Source organism: Physcomitrium patens, chromosome 7, assembly GCF_059467195.1.
Source record: "Physcomitrium patens ecotype Gransden chromosome 7, ASM5946719v1, whole genome shotgun sequence".
In the NCBI taxonomy this organism is placed as follows: Eukaryota; Viridiplantae; Streptophyta; class Bryopsida; order Funariales; family Funariaceae; genus Physcomitrium; species Physcomitrium patens.
Genome location: NC_143416.1, coordinates 12,130,098 through 12,144,793, shown reverse-complemented (window position 1 = coordinate 12,144,793; position 14,696 = coordinate 12,130,098). Strand labels below are relative to the sequence as shown.

The following is a 14,696-nucleotide window of genomic DNA, read 5'->3' as shown; positions in this document are numbered from 1 at the left end:
CAATTTATTTGGCAATGATATTAAGCTTGAGTACCTAGATATTTTAAAAGTAATAAAAAATGTGATATTATTTAATTCATTTGGCAATGATTATAAGCTTGAAGACCAACTTATATCAAAGGTAGTCAAAGATGTGAAGTTGCCAAATTCATTTGGCAATGATGTCAAGCTGTAGCACCCACTTTTATCAAAGGTAGTCAAAGATGTGGCATTGTTCAATTCATTTGGCAATAATATAAAGCTTGAGCATCTAGATATTTTTTAAATAGTTAAAGTTGCCTAATTCATTTGACAATGATTTCAAGTTTAAGCACTGACTTATATCAAAGGTAGTCAAAGATGTAAGGTTGTCCAATTTATTTCACAATGATATCAAGCTTGAACACTTTCACATATCTCAGATAGTCAAAGATGTCAAGTTGTTCAATTTCTTTGGCAATGATATCAAGCTTGGGCAATTTAGTAGAAAACATCTTAAGTTGATTAAATGCCTTATTAACTTTAAAAATATGCCTAAAATTTTCAAGTCATCTCTTGATTTATCATCACCATCATTATAGATTAAAAATTTAAGTGATAAAAAGAATGTAATTTTTATTTCACTTAACTTCTTGTTATTTTATATTATTGCAACACAATCCTTTTAATTATAATATAACATGATTTAAATATACCACAAGATTAGATACTTTGCATTAGAAGTCAACTTCATATATATACAAATTTCAATATAATACAACTTAAATACTTAAAACAAGAAATTAACATCAACATGCTCTTCTAACATACAATAATACCTAAACAATACAATTGCATTACATCTTTTATCTTCAATCCTTTGTTCTTTCCTATCATTATTAGTTCGATACATACCATTTGAATGATTTTCAAGTTCATTACCTTTTTACTAATTACATCTAATACCTCTTCATTCACAATTCATATTTGTGTGTCCTTATATATTATTTTTGTTTCAACAAACTTTCTATCTATGTCTCATAATTGATCATGCATTCTTATAACTCCATCTTCATCTACCTTTATCAATGATTAGTTAATCAATGTATTTAATGTATATTTTATATCATCTTCCATTCTCTTTTTTTCTATATTAGATCATATTTACAATGTTCTTTCTATCAATATCCCTTGACGATACACATCAATACTAAAAAAATAACATATGTCTAAAATCATTTTTTTCTTCAACTCTTAAGTTATCAAAACTTATTCTCAATATATTCCAAAGCTTGTGGTCACTATTCTTTTCATCTCTATTCAATTCACTTCTTCTCTTCAACCTTTGAAATTCTTGCTTTTAACATCTCAACATCTTTTTTTCTCTTCAATATGCATTGATAACTTTTAAATGCAATGGTAGGCTATTGCATGCTTTTACTATCTTTTTTCCAATTTCAGCAAATTCATTAGGCAACTTAACTTTGGATCCACAAGAATGAGTAATAAACAACCTCTGACTTGTTTCTTCATTAAGTTTTTTAATATTTATTTTACAAATTTTAATACCACAATGCTCCATGACTTCTTAATCTCAAGTTGTGACTATTCATGTATTGCCACTCATAGCAAATAAATAATCTATAGCTACATCTTCAATTTGACTTTGATTCTTTACATTGTCAAAGACTATAATGATTTTGTTTTTAGTGACAAATGATTTCAGCTTTTCTTATGCTTCTTTTAAGTGCTTTGGTTTTGCTTCAACTTTCAATTGTTCTAAAATCGAACAAGAGGTTTTGTAACAATTACTACCACTTTCATCACACTCAACAAAGCATGAAGCATCATACATGTGCTTCACATCATTTAATGTTGCCTTTGCTATTGTGGTCTTGCCTATTCCACCTATTCCAACAAGACACAATTCCTTCACTTTACTTACATATAAGCTTGATATTTGTAATAAGCATTGCTTTCTATATAGCACTTCTTCATCTAAATCAACCTATAATAAGAAATTAAACTAAGCATTAATACAAAGAATAAAATAAATATACATACCATAGATTAAATTCAAATCTAGATCTTCAAACTAGCACTCCTATTAAGACACCATCACCACATCATATTATATCATGTATCAAATTATAAGAGGGATGTGTTACTTACATGACATATACATTGTACATCACAATTTGAAACTTAACATTTTGGTGAATATTGTAGAAAAAAAAAGTGATAAATACATTGTGCGACATGCTATTGTAAAAGTGATTGATTTTAGAATATGTAAGATTGAAGTTGATAGCAATCCAAAAGCAACAGAGAATAATAATATATAAGGTAATACAATTTATATTGTTCTTGAGGTATTAAAGAATAAGTATAAAAGAATGACAATGTGCTCTTTTGATACAGATGTGTTTTCATTTGCAATGATGTGTTATAAGATTCTTTCCAAAAAAGATCCATTTGATGATTGTAGGAAAAATGAGATCTTTGAAAGATTTAAAAAAGGTACGAAACAAGAAGTACTTTTAAATTGTGATGAATTAATGGAGCTTATTGAAGAATGTTGGAACTTAAATCCATTGCATTGACCTAGGTTTGCAAAAATTTGTGAAAGATTGAGTGTTGAAGAAAAAGATTATGGATGGAGGTTTTGTGGTAAAAACTAATATCAAGCGGCTCCTACTTTCAGAAATTCCACCCCCAATCAACACATTGCTTCAAAAATTGTCAAATATCTGCTTGCACAAATCTCATGTTTGTTTCACTTGCAAGATTATCCGTACAGTGCACAGTACAGCCTCGAATCCTCACGTATGCTCTTCCGCTCTAAGCATAACATCAATCATGTGTACGCATTAACCACGGATCTTGGCTAAGACTGTTCAGAGAAGAGGACGTCGTCAAATAGCTTCGCGATGCATTCTTCTATCAGATACTAAATTGGAGCAAGTTTTTGTCTTTGTTGCAAACACAACACAACCTTCAAAATTCATCCATCCAGGTACAGGTATAAACCAAATTATAAAAATCCCTACAACATATCCCCCTTTTGTAAGAGACAAACAAATGAACAAATCCAACCAAAATAATTAACCAAATATACATACTTGCGAGTTATAAACCATCCAAAATGACATCTGTTTCACTGCAAGCTCCCCAAATCTTTATTTTCTCAGGTTCAGGTCCGAGAGCCTTGTTTAGATCTTAGATTGGTTCTTTAGTCTTAAACCTACACTTGAATCGTACCAATCATCCCAACCTTTCACAGCTCTTTAACACACGCATACCTCATTGCTGTTTGGTGCCACTTTGGTCAGTCATTCTATGAGATAATCCAAGACGTGATACAATCTCCAACCCAAAGCTTCTACAACTAATTACTGACACCATGACTCTTCTCATGCCACAAACCATCATCTCTCACCAATCATCTCCTCCACCATATCTGATTGTCTACTGTTCTCACCACCGCTCTCTCAACTGATCCGACTAACCTTAAAAGCTCTCTTATTCACTTCAGTTCCCTCCACCCGCTTCACATGAGGTGCCAAAACGGCAACCTCAACTTTCACCTCATCCTCATCTCTCGCCCACCACAACACTAGTTCCCAATTTTTTCACATTCAACCACGACAAAAAAATCCTAAAAACAAAAGTCAGCGTATGATTACTTGAGACTGCACCCTAAGCTACCGTTCGCCGTAATAAAACCCTTAGGGTCACAGATTTTGGCCAAGGACGTCCATTGCAGCAACAATACCTGGGAAAAATCTAAACTTTGGCATCCACTTCACTTAGAAGCCACCAAACCCTCAAACCCACCTCATAAAAATCCAACTCCTGCACTTCAACTTCACACCACTGCAACGAACAGCGGCGACGTACTCACTTCAGTGCGCGAAGAGTCAAAACCCTACGCTTCTGAAATTGCTCGCATTCCTCGACCTCCCAACGCAATCCACCTCACATCTCCCCGCCCCACTCTAACAAAATCCTAGAAATGCTTCCATTCCATGGCCGCGACGAGAATTCACACAAAGCCATTGGTAGCACTAGTGGCCTAATGGCCTACACTCCCCTGGATCATTGCACTATGTGCTACTAATATCATTCATTTCATTATACCGATTTCACGCTTTCACAAAGAATTCATGCTAGCAAGCATATAGAGACACTCCAGTGACAAATGGCTACCAATACTTAATTCTCTCTCACCAACACACTATGCGTGAAATAGCACAACCATGCATGTTATTCTACAATATTTTAAATAAAAAGAGATGAGTTCAAGTTTTATGGCATGTTATTAGAAACAAAGATAGAGAAAAATATATTAGTCTTGGCACACATTCACAGTTTATCTTTCTCAAATATAAGAAGAATGTTTGGGTTGAAAATCCCAACATGATATACTTTCATACTTAACTAGAGGAAACCCATTTAGCAAGCTAAATCATTGTCTTGTAATTTGTAACGGTAATATGTAATACAACATAACAGCAGCCAAACGATTTACCAAGGAGGAGATCACTTTGAAGCCTTGAAGTAATGCAATGCACCTCAGGAAGTGGGCTTCTGTGCAGCCACTTACAAAGCGTGTTGCCCTGTCAAACATCACGAATCAGCACAGTGTAGAACTAATAATATCATATATAATTTTAAAAAGATAAAGAAAAAGAAAAACAATTTCAATTATCATTGTTCCATATAACCAAACATTAGTTATAGCTTCCAAAACAAATTTTACATAATTATCTTGAATTCCAAGCTGTAAAACTGTTGAAAAAGCTGAAATAAAAATCAATGCATAATAGTGAATCAAAGAATTAATTTTAAGGATTTATTTAACCAAATTTAATGTATTTCTTAACACCTTATTGTATTTGATTTTTAAATTTTTTTGGTTTGTTTTATCTTCAAGTGTTTTATTGATACAAAGTTGTAGACTTTTCTTTTCTTCAAATTGTCTTACAAATACAATGCAAATAATTTATATTGATCTTTTATTTATTTTGATTTTCTTTAAAGTGAATACTTTTGGATAAATAAATCACAATATCAATAACAATGATTCTCATTAAAAATCTAAGTTTTTTAAGATTTATTTTGATACTCCATTTTAATTGCTTTAAATAAAATAACTCTCAATATGATTTTTTTCAAGATCTTAATCCAATATTAAATATGAAAAAAATGCAATTCTGGATATCTACAAAGAAACATGTTTCATTAGATTCTTAATCTTATCTTTATACTTCAATTATATATATATATATATATATATATATATATTGAACACATTTTTGTATCCAACATCAATTTTTAATTTGTACACATAAAATTATGATCAGATAGAAATACTTACAATGAATTAAGGCAGAGAAATTCAAATTCAAAAAAAAGAACAAAAAAAATAAACTCATTAGAATTTTTTGTAATTATATAATTTTTCTTTCTTCTTTTGCTATAGTTGTAAACACATTGTCAAAAAAAAATTCAACATTTTGATACCAAAAAACTATCTCCAACCAATCCAAAGAATGAATGATTTTATCTTTATACTTCAATTGAAGTATCTCAAATCTAATATGATCTCATCTTTATACTACAAAAGTACACATGGTAATCATTGCAATTGTTGTCTAGTAAAAGCAGGGTATATGTGGTGAATAATTATATGAAAAAAATTCTTCTATACAATTCTAGTCTCAATTAGTGCGGTGGATGATTTACCTAGGGGTTAGTAAAGACTTGCAAAGACTAGATGTTCTATAAGACCTACTGCGTCGGCTGAAAGAGGAACTCCCTATTGGGGCCTGATAAAATCCGATGTGGGTGGCCTCCCACCATTGTTGTGCAGATTCTTTTACTACACTATCTATCAAAGAAACGTTAGATGAATATGTCTTTCTAGACCAGAGATTGGTTGTATTGAGACTTAACACACTCCCATTCTACTCTTCCATAGTCTACGAGACCTAGCCATATTTTCTGGAGTATTTTTTTTGCCGGCAAGTAAATCTGTTTAAAGGCGGTATCGTTGCTCTATAACCACAAAGCCCATAGGATGTTCGTTCGCAATTCCATCCAGAAGCAATTGATCTTTTGGAGCTTCCGCGAGATGCGATCGGAGAAAATTTTGTGCTTCCATGTCAGTATTTGCGAAGGGCCTAAAGCGTCGCATGTGGTGAGAAGAGTGTTCATGACGTGGGATGCCTCAGTGCGAAGCCCGGCGGGCTGAGGGGCATTCTTAAAAGCAATGTAGAACAGATTCTTTACTCGACTAGGGGACACTGAGCAACGGGTGTTGATGGCCGCACTCACCCTACCGCGCCTCATGTTGACTGCGACTGCCCTGTGCCATACCAGCTAGAGGAGTCTGGCTTCCTCTGGCGTGCGCCGTTTAGGCCAGACTGATGACCATCGTAAGCGGAAATCGAAGGGGAGAAGCCTTGACACTTTCGCTCCACAACGTTTGGTGCGACATACTGCTGCTGAACGAGGTATTTGCCTAGCTTAACCAAAAATTCCATGAATGGAACTAAGGATTCTTTCCCTAGCCAGTGCAACCTGCCGAGGTTACACTCTAGGCTATCCACTCTGCCGTAAAATATGAAGATGAGAGTTTTCTAGGGGCCCCCGGTGGCCTGTTAGACTTTTATTCTCTACGAAGCACCTGAATATTGAGAGGGAGGTAACTGTCGCCTAGTGGAGTTGGCGGGGATGGGGATTGGACGAGAGATCAAGAGGTCGGTAAGACTATGAAAATTGGGGTGCTCGCCGCGATGGACCAAACTTGTGAGGGGCCTCCTGTGGAGATGGGCATGCCTTGCAAGAATCAAAACATATAGCTTGGCAGACCGTTGGTATCTTCTTGATAATAGCCCAACCATTCCTGATTGCACAGTGCCGACTGAATTGGAGTGGGGAGCCGCCGCCAAACGTCCGGAAGATTTCAAGTGGCAGCGTCCCATGCTCCGTTTTCATCTGGCAGAATCTCAAACCGTTCCGAGGCTCGCAAGCCTTTAAGATCCAAAGGGTTGATAAGATCGAGGCCACCCCTCTTTTGGTTGACAACATTAGAGTTAGGATACTTTGCTTCGAGCTTGGTGTAACGAGCCGGACCACATGTAGTTCTGGATGCTGGCTCTTGTCGTTGAGATCCCAGCCTTGGTTCCTTCCAGATCAATGCAAAATAGAAAGAAGCGGACAACACTTTATTTGCAATGACTCCTCGATCGATAGAGTTGATTTTGGCCACACACCAATACTATAATTTTTTATTGATCTTCTCCTGTAGAAAGTCATCAGCGTTTTGCGAGGACATGGATAGCCGGGGTGGCGTCCCTAACACCTTGTTGATAGCTTCTCCCTTAATCCATGTAACACCCAGGTGGTTGGTCCACATGGGCAATCAGTGGTGTTTCTAGTTTTCCAGTAACCACAAGATTTCCGCCAGTTGATACACAGGCCCAATCCTACACAGAATGAGTCCAGCACATTAATGACTGCTTTCGCTAAGGTTTCTTCTCCCATGATTGTTAGAGACGTGTCATCGGTGCACTGCGCGATGATCTGCTGCCGATTGTCAACTAGGAGTCTGATGCTTCTAAATCGGCCGAAAGCCGCTCTTTTTTTGATTACTACGTTGAGACACTCAACAACAAGGAGGAAGAGATACAGCTCCAGGGGGCACCCCTAGCGCACTCTTCTTTCGATTCTCAAGGCCGGGGATACGACCCCAATAATCTTGACGCTCGCAATGGCATCCACGAACAGAAGCTGGACCATAGAGATGAATTCACTTGGGAACTCAAAGGCCGTCATGGCTCGGTGACGGAACCGCCAGTCAACCATATCATACGCTTTACTAAAACAAGTATTAAAAAGATGAGCGATTGGTTAGTGTGGGAGGCCTAGTCAATCATTTTGTAAGTCAGTAAGACATTATCAAATATGAATCGCATTGTCAAAAATGCCGACTGGTCATAACTGATGATTTCCATCAAGATCGGTTGGAGGGCTTTGGCAAAAAAATTATATGCTACATTTAGCAACATTATGGGTCGCCAATTCGTGAGTTGGTTCCGCTGCCCACCTTTGTGGAGTAGAAAAATGGGCCCATTAGTGACCTCAAGCGATAATTGTGAAGTTTTTTTGGCTTACTGCAGCATGCGGAGATAATCGCCCTTGATGAGATCCCAAATTTTTTTGTACAATTCTGTGATCACTCCATCGGGGCTTGAGGCGCGTCCGACTACCATCCCATTAAGTGCGGCCTCTAACTCGCTCAAACAAATGGGGCTTTGAGGCGCTTCTTGATCTTGGGGAGAGGCGGTCATGAAGTCCGCTTAGAATTTGGTCCACCGCGCCTACCTGATTGACAAAGTGATTACCTTCTGAGTACAGGGTTGCGTAGTACCCGCAGCATAGTTTTTCCAAATTGCCTTGATCAGTGAACACATCACCTTGGTCGTCTATTAATTCAGTGATGCGGGATGCTCTCGAGAATTTTCGGGTATCTTTGAAGAATTCTTTTGAGCATGAGTCGCCGATTCTCTGCCACTTGACCCTACTCCAAACTTGTTGACCCTCCATGGATTATTGTTTGTGGGTTTGTAACCGGTCCGCGACGCCACTGAGGTGGATTTGTTTGAGCGGGTCGAGTGGATCCGTTTGGAGAGCCATAATTGCGTCAGACAGTTTGGATCGTAGGTCGGCTTTTGCGACACTCTAGGCATTGGCTTTGCAGATACAAAACTCTCTGTAAAACTTTACCACGCAGCAAAGCTTCCCCATGAAACCCAGAGTTGGGTTAGCGTGCTAAATTCGGGTGACACCTTAAACCACCTCTTCCGTGTCTAGAAATCGGCTGTTTATCTTGTACGATGACTTCCAACTTTCTTCAACTTGCAGCCGGATCTGTTCCCACATCATAAGATGATCCAAGTAGTTACAGTCACTCTTTATGATACTCTGTGATTGATTGGGACCCCGCACCGACAGATTGTAAGATATAGAGGCGGTCTAGTCCAGCTAGAACTCGTACTCCGTCCTTTCGTTTGTTATTGCAAGACATCTAACCGGACTACTAGCCGGGAACTTATCAACCACATGCAATGGAGTAATAAGCCGATCGAACAACCGCCGCTCTACCTCTGACATGATTCTGCCGTCAAGGATAGATTTGTCAGCACGTCGTTCTACCACACTCCAGTTCGTGCCCATCACCCATCGATAATTTTTTGGGAGACTGTCGAAGAGCTCAGACCACAGCTCTAGCCTCTCCTCCACCTCCAAGGACGCACAGACGTTCAAGATTGCGAGGTCCCCCCCGGACGTACCTCTGAGGCAAATCCATTAGGCGCATCGGGAGTGACCGAAATCGAAAACCATGTGCATAATGTGGGAAGAAACCCAGAGGCACACTCTTCCTTGTCGGCTCCGACTTCGTCCGGCTTGTGTCCATAGCCGACCACTGCCTCCCTAGCAAAAATATCTTGCTAGTGGCCAGATTGCATGATTTAATGTAAGAAGCTTGTCCCCGCGGAGTTTGTGTTCTTGAAAGCAAAGAATGTCAATATTTGGCAAGAATGGTCGAAAGTAGTTGCATACTACTCCGACCTTCTGAGCGCAGTTCATGCCTTGGAACATTTTGGGTAATAATGTAATCCTCATAGCGGGTGGACAGGGGGGGGTTTGTTGGGAAACTGAAGGGGGCTGCGGACTGCCTCCGGTCTATTAGTCATCTTTGGTGTACTACGGTGAGAATGTAAGATCGTCGACTTGTGCCTCCCAGCCGACTCAGAGATGTCTTGACGGTGCTGGAGCTGGAAGTTTGTAAGCTTTTGAGCTTGAGAGGTGAGAAATCCTCCATTCGGGGGCACCAAGCCCCTCTCTTTAAGCCATTCAAGGAATTGCAAATGTAGGTGTTGCGGTACAAGGGTGCCCGACGGGGTCATCGAGAGGGAACGCGGGATGGAAACTGTTGATGGGAGGTGCTCTCTTTGGGTGGAGATCAACAGTTAGGGTGGATAGGCTGCTGACGCATCTCCCCCACTTCCGAAGACCAGAGATTGGGATGGAGGAGCAACTCCATTGAGATCGACAGCCATCCTATTGGATGTGTGTGTTTTACTAAGGAGGCGATTATGGGAGTCCTCGGTCCGCTCATCAGGTCCCTCAATTAGATTATGTTGAGGTCGAAGAGGTGACAAACTAGCCAGATGGAGGCTCAGTGCATTGTCCGTGGACATGATGGGGGTTTTGGACTCCCCTTGGTTGTTCAGCGGTGCCAGTTCCTCGTGGAGGGTGAACCGAGGGGGAGTCGGGGGTGGTGAGTTGGAGAAAAGCTTCCAATTGTGCCTCGGCTCTGGTGTTACGCCTCCCTGTTTCTACTCAGTCCATGCTCCCTACTGTAGAATGTTTGTGCGCTGGACCGGGGTCGTTGGAGATACGGGCCTTTGGTGTAGTTATAAGAGGCTTAGTCAGTTTGGTACTAGGGTGGGAATCAGAAGCAGGGGTGAGTCTTTGGAGTAGGCGGGGAGGAGTGTCGAATTGAGTACCACCCTCAACTGTGGCCATACCCTCCGGGACTCGGGTATCCCGATTACGGGTCTGGAGAGACTCAATCCTCTTTTGTTGGGGCTGGATCTCGCTTTGCAAGGGCCCACTAATCTTTCTTTCCCTGCGTATTTTCTCCCACCCGTTCCACTCCTACTCCGGGGTCGTTCTTGACGAATCCAAATTGCGGTCCCCCACATTATTGTGCAGATTATTAGATTGGGACCCATTGGCCTGCAAGTCATTGCACCTTCTAGTGCCTCCAGATTCGATAGAGTTGCTAAGCAGGATTATGGCACCCAGCGCATCGTTTTCAACATTTTCGGACCAGTTGCGGATCAGCGCAACCTCAGATTAAGTATTGTGGACTACAGTAATCCACCGCGTCTCTGAAGGGCTTGCGAAACTGTTTTGACGGTGGCGAAAGTTTGACACTGTCCGAATATAAACAATTCCGGGCATGGGTTTAGATTTACTACATTGGGGGTCAAGCTGCAAACAACTGCGTGGAATCCAGAAATTGTCAGAGAAGATACTAGGTAGAGGGTCTTCTTTTAGCAAGGCTATATATCCATTAAACACAACGAAATCGACTGTAGCTGCGCTCCGATAGGTAGGGAACGCAGACTTATCTCCTCCCTGTGTGGCTTACAACCTGACATGATATTGAGCACGGGAGTTGAAACGGTCCTAAACAGACCCGTTACGTTGCTAGGCAGTACCAAGGCAAGGTGTAATAAGTAGCTATAAGGTTGTCAGACAGTCCGGAACATTCTCGAATGAGAATTCAGTTGACACAGGTAACAAGTATGTCGCAAATCAATTTTTGAAGAGGCTGACGATTTCGATTGCAGCTTTGTATCAGATTCAGGGCTTGAATCCAGCAACGGATCATATAACACCATATTTTTATCCCCTCGAATGGCCGCAGATGAGCCACAGTAGTAGCTTTGCAGCGGATTGCCCACAGACAACAATGACAGACTGACCGAAGGAATTTATTTTGCAAACGTTAAAATACGTGTCGACAACATATGCAGCTTAACGTACAAGATATGCAGCTTTTCAAACCAAGACAGACGAACAGCTTTGCATGCGTGAGTATATCTGACTAGCTGAAATCACAATCAATTTAAGAGTGAGTTCTAGAATCATTTATTTCACAACCAACCAGCAAGTTGGAGTCAGCACGTGGCTACGCAATAGCAAGCGCAAGTAGTATCAGAGCAGCTTCTGCCGGCTAAGTCTACAAAAGCATCTCCAGACCTATGTTTCCAAAGGATATGCAGCACTCGCACACCTTAGCTCAGGAGTGATATAAAACCGACATGGAAGTCGCGCAAATCAGCGCTACCCATCTCACAAGGGTAGGTGGGCCGGGCAGAGAGTGTGTGCCGGGCTAAGCAGTCATCACACCCCATGGAGCTACAGCTGACGTCTTAGATCGGAGCGTCAAGCGCAAGTGCATAACACCCCGCTTACAAGGCGACGTCGACCCACCTGGCTTTGCTCCCAAGGAGGCCCTTGACTTCTTTCTAAGCTCAGGAGGGATAGCGCCCACTAAAAATTTAGTCAGGCAGACAGTTGGCAACGTCTACAGTACGAAAGAGCTGTTCACATGTTTCGATCGATGTGTCCAGCTGAGCAATTGCGCGTGGGCACTGGGGTGTAGGTAACCCGATGAAGGACTTTGACGCAGAGAACCACGCATCAGAATGCACCATTGCAATAAACTGTCGTTGCAACACAGGGTTTTATTCTAAAATTGACATCCACAAGGCCGAAGAAAATATAGGAAGCCACCAGTCACTGCACACTTCCGTACACGTTGCAGCAACGATTACTACAACCACACATGACAATTAGCCAGAAGTTACAAGTTCATGTAACGAAGACTTCGACATGAAGTACATCCCCTCTAACACCTGGGCACACCGAAGCTGGCGATTCTACAACCTCACACGCCACGCTAGACCACTGTCGTTGACTGCTTGAAACAACAGATTATGGAAATCATAACAGTTGAGCGTTGGCATAAACTGATCAACTCGGAGAAGAATTCAGAAGCTGACAGTGCAGAAATAAGTGTCACATACAAGAATGGACAGAGCAGAAGAGAGGCAGGCACAGTCCTAAAAGGTTCAACAACATCCAATTGGGGTTTGGCTTGTTTCAGAAGAAGAACTCAGGTACTACGAGACACGAGACCGGGGAGGGAATTGGCTAACCTCAAATAGTAATGTGAACCGACAGACTCGACGGCTTAGCTTTGTACTTCCGCGACCTGATGCATATGGGTAGGAGCGAAGTATCCACAGGTAAACGTCGATATATTGAAGCTTGACAGAAAAGAGTGATCACACGCGACAGCGCACTGTCCTAGCTTACCGCGCAGCGTGAAGCTTTTGACGGAGAAATAGTGTAGATCTTGTTGGAAAGAGCTTGGCCACGGCCTTCAATCTATCTGGTATGCAGCAGCCCGGAAGCGGGGTCATGACAGTGAAGAGAGAGAGCACATTTGAAGAGTTTGAGAGTGAGCACAGCTGCGTAGCTACGCTTACAAAGCAGCCACAGATGTGTGCAGTGTCAAAGGACCAATGCCGTGCAAACAATCAGACTAGCGAATCCTGGCGCTGTCAGAAATGTAAAGCATCGCCAAAGGGGTGACGCGCTACTGATGTGGGTTTGGAGAACTCACAGACCCTGCACACAGTGACCAGAGTATCGAAACAGTCGGTGGGACCAACTACCACCAATGGCGATTCCAACCACGTGACAGGGAAAGAGACTGAAATCAGACTTGGAAGCAGAAACACATTCACAGCAGCGCAGAAAGCAGAATGTAGATCTTGCGTACCCCAGCACAACTTACTTAGCTAATACCACCAGAGAGAAAATGAAAACGAAGACTATTATCTGGCTATCATACCCTTACTCCACCACCATGACTCTCAAGCTACCAGTCCAGATTGCATGCATACATCAGATGGCTGAAACGAAGCCTTTATCACACGTCGAAGAGTCAAAGACAGCCTCCGATGCACACCGACGAACCAGACAAGCACTCGAACGGTTAATGATTAGCTAGCGTGACGAGGAGAGAGGAATATAGAGTTGCCGCTCCTAGCGCTGCTGCAAAAGCCGCAGATTACGCCGGACAGATCGTCCACCGCCAGACACTGGGGCAAGCCCCTAAGAGGAGGAGAGAGATGCTCTGTGTGGAGTTGTGCTGCTGGTAGAAGAATGCCTGGTACGAGGGTGGAGAGGCCAGTTTTATAGCAGAGAGCAAGTCCCGTTCCAGTGAAAAGCCCCTTGGCCCTTCCCTCCAAGTTCCAAGCCTCCACATTGTTTCCCCCCCTTTTTCTCTCATTGACTTCTAAACAACCAGGGCTAGGCATCGGTATTCGGCAGTTAATTCCCACTGTCCGGCTTGAGAATAGTATCCCTCGGGCTCACCATGCGTGGCGCCTGCCACAAGGATTATTACGTGTATGACCAGACCCACCGCCATTCCCATCATCCTCGCTGGGTCTTAATGGCTCCGACGCTTATTTTAAACCCAGAGTCCTATTATATTCATTTCACTATTGGACCCACTCCAGCGCCAGTGAGTCATCCAGTGGGCCAGGCCTTGGTTAGGTTCCCCACCGGTGACAGAGAGTTAGTGGGATGGAAGAAGGATGGAAGAAGGATGGAAGAAGGGAGTTTGTTATGGGGGGGGGGGGGGGTTACTCAAACTCCAACTTGATGTTTCCTCCTGGACCCAGGCTTGAAGGAGGCGCCTGGCCACAGCACCATCGCACATGATGATTGTGTGTTGACGAAGCGGAGAGATCTCATCAGGCAACTGCCCTGGCGGCATCTTGCAGTGCCCGTTACTCTCCCTTCATCTGCCAGCCCACGCTCCGCGCTGCGATGCCAAAGTTACTCACCCTGCTGCTGCAGCATCAGCAGCGCAGGGTCAGGGAGCCTAGGCCCAGCCTCATAGAATTGCGTAGCAGACACCTCCGAACTCAATCGACTGTCTCCGCCATCGTGGGCCGTCAGATCGCAGCTGCCTCTCAGATTCAATCTCAACCGGTGATCGGATTTCAAGGAACGGGGTGAGGGAACGTAGGGGAACCAGTGTGGCGGGCAGGTTGGGAACTCAGAACCCATTC

General features: G+C 42.2%; 1 long non-coding RNA gene across 1 annotated transcript; it reads right to left on the bottom strand.

Annotated features, from left to right (window-relative positions):
• Nucleotides 1–11,663: 11,663 nt before the first annotated feature.
• LOC112284364 (uncharacterized) lies at nt 11,664–13,886 on the bottom strand. The gene is made up of 2 exons (XR_016504205.1): nt 13,518–13,886; nt 11,664–13,000 (listed from the first exon to the last, which is right to left on the bottom strand). It is a non-coding gene; the product is annotated as an uncharacterized LOC112284364 (long non-coding RNA).
• Nucleotides 13,887–14,696: the final 810 nt, after the last annotated feature.